Consider the following 3,141-nt stretch of genomic DNA (forward strand, 5'->3'; position numbering starts at 1 on the left):
GAAAACTTGTATTACAGAAGGAGTATACAAGGACATTTATAGAGAGAGGAATACATTGACAGTCTGTCATACAGAGTGACAGTTAGAGTAGTTTTTAAAGTGTTTTTACTTAAAGCAAGAAGCACATAACCTTATAATTTATTATATAGCTACTAACATTATTTTCATCACCTTTGCGTTTAAAATAGAAACTATTCGTATATATTAGTATCCAGTTATATTTTTATGTAAAAACTATTTGAATATATATTAATAAGTAGTTCGACTTAAAATGAAAGCCTTCATTCATATATATATATATATATATATATATATATAAACACAACTAAGCTAATGGTAACACAATCAATAAAAAGAATAATGTTGCAATACAATTAGTCTTATTTTTACTTATAAAATTAACTCTTAATCACATTATTTAATTTAATCTATTGTTTGAAAACAATATCCAAAATGCAACCTCTTAACAAATTGATTATAATCACACACATATGAAAAAATATATGTTTACACACACAAAGTAATAAAAAGAAAGATGTTATATCTAACGTTTTTATGCCTTTGTGTTGACAACAAAAACAAAAGGAGACAAACAATCCATAAGAAAAAACAAACAGGAAGATTCAAGCTAACTTAGTGATTATGCATCTCAGAATGAAGGGAACTATTTGATAATGAATGAAGTGACAAATAATGAATTGAATATTGAGTGGGGAAAGAAAAAGAGAGACGAAGCTCTATAATAAATATCACGGACTTGATTCTTGTCTCGTCCCTTTTTCAACATTGTCTTCAAGAATTGGTATATAAACTTTTTCGCTAAGTGAACTGTGTAAAAGAAAAATATACTAAAACTCTTTGTTACTATCAATATATAAAAAAAGGTAATTTCCTCCATTGTAAATCCATATAAAAAAAGTAATCTCGTCCATTAATTATAATAACAAGATAATTAAAAAGCCCATTTTCTTAAACAGTCATTCAACTGCTTTGCATCCATGTGCAGTTTTTGCTGAGTAAATGTTGTATGAATCATCTAACATAATTAATACATCAAACCAAATTTTTTCAGCTTAATACAAAAACATGCTAATCTAACTTAAACCTTCGTTGTGCTGGTTTGCAGAATTATACTGAAAATGCATCCAAATTCATGTCAAGTGCACTTAGCTTATGCATGATTGGTATTGAAACCGGGAAAAAGCAAAATGATCTATTATTATGAAAAAGAGTAAGACGAATCATATAATCAGAGTCCGCACTAACACACAAAAGAAATTAAAAAAAAAATAGACGAATCATATAATCAAAAATAATGATCAGATGTTTCATTTTTTCGATACATGGGTTTGTTCCTCATCAAATTAATTGTTAAAGAGTAGAGATCTAAAAAAGGGAAAAAGAGAAGGATTACTAGAACGATGAGAACAAGGTTGTGAGCACCATCTTTGTAATTTGCTTTGACTTCTCAGGCTAACTCCATTTCCTTCCATAAGAGAGCTTTTTCTCATGTTTCAGAGGTTTGTGTGCTTTAGGTTAATTAGGTTAAAAATGTTATATAAATTTTGGCTCATAAATATTATATTTTAAATAAGAAAATAATTTACCTACTTCTTAAATTACCTTTGAGCTATTATATGAAGAATCTTGTCTATGGAAGTTTTAAAAAGTTTAAATTCCATATCTACCAGTCAAGAAATGAGCAAAAAGGATAGTAAAAAAGATTAAAAAAATTGTAAATCTGAATTTATGTTGAACGTGTATTATTCTGAAATCTTAACCACGTAATCACCGACCCACATGGGGTTCTTAATAAAGGTTGTCGATTATTTTACACCCTGGAAAGCCTGTCTTAGTTTGTTGGTTGAAGAAAATAAATAAATGGAAAGAAAGAAAAAAAAAAAGAGAGAGAGAGTAAAATAACATTGTTTAATTGGAATAAAATAAAGTGAAAAAAAAATATGAATATGACTTTTCTAATAAACAGCGAATATGTTTCGAAAGAAATTGACTGTTTACTTTTTGAGTTTTTTTATATTTTATATTTATTTTTATTTAAATATATTAAATTAATTATGATAATGATCATTTATGTGTCAATCGCATGAATAACATACATAGAGTGAACTTTAATCAAATGACAATTAAAAAAATTTGAGATGTAGGTATTAAATCTCTAATGAAATTCAGTGATACTTTGATTATGTTAAATTCGAAAATCTCTGTATTAAAGCTCAGGATTTTGAAAAAGGTTCAACACAAAAGAAAAAGAAGTTAAAAAGAAAAGTACATAAGAAGCTTAAAGAGAGGTTTGTGCATGTATCCGAAGGATAAACTCTATATTAAAAAAGTTTAAGATTTAACAAAATAACTAAATAAATCATAATTATAAACGAGTTATGAAAAAACATAGCAGTTAATTTTTGTACCTCCATAGGCAAATTTGCCTCATATATTACAAAAGTAGGCAAATTCAAACAAATTCAAAGTCAAGGGGAAGTCGTGCTACCCCCTAACGACTTCAAAAAGAGAAGTCGTGCTATCATTGCACGACTTCACACTGTTCATATGAATAGTGATGAAGTCGTGCTACCAAAAAATGACTTCATGTTGTTGTAATCGATTACGCTGGAGCTGTAATCGATTACCAAAAGCTAAAGTCGTGCCACCCTTGCACGACTTCAGCTTTGTAGACCAAAACCAGTGTGGTAATCGATTACTTGGACCTTGTAATCGATTACCTGCACTCTGATTTGTGTAATTTGCTTGGTAATCGCTTACCAGTGTGTAATGGGCAAAAAATTCCCCTTGTAATCGATTACCATTGGCTTGTAACCGATTACCAGCGTGTTTTAATTGTTGATTGAGGTCTTAGTTGTGTTGTAGACACATTTGCTTTGTTTTTGGTGTAGTGGACGAAGTTATAATAAAAAAAAATGAAAAGGTATAAGAAAATTGAAAAGAAAAATATTAATTGTCATTAAGTAATTAATTTTTGAATGGATTACAAAATGGTAAGATTAAAACTATTAACGAAATGGACAATTTCCCCTATGATGACCTTCGTTGCGGCAGTAAGAGCATTTTCTTGGCTGATCTGGAGTGGACTGATCCATCTCATTACGAATCCTATTTGTAGAT

This window comes from Vigna radiata, unplaced genomic scaffold, assembly GCF_000741045.1.
Source record: "Vigna radiata var. radiata cultivar VC1973A unplaced genomic scaffold, Vradiata_ver6 scaffold_23, whole genome shotgun sequence".
Lineage (NCBI taxonomy): Eukaryota > Viridiplantae > Streptophyta > Magnoliopsida > Fabales > Fabaceae > Vigna > Vigna radiata.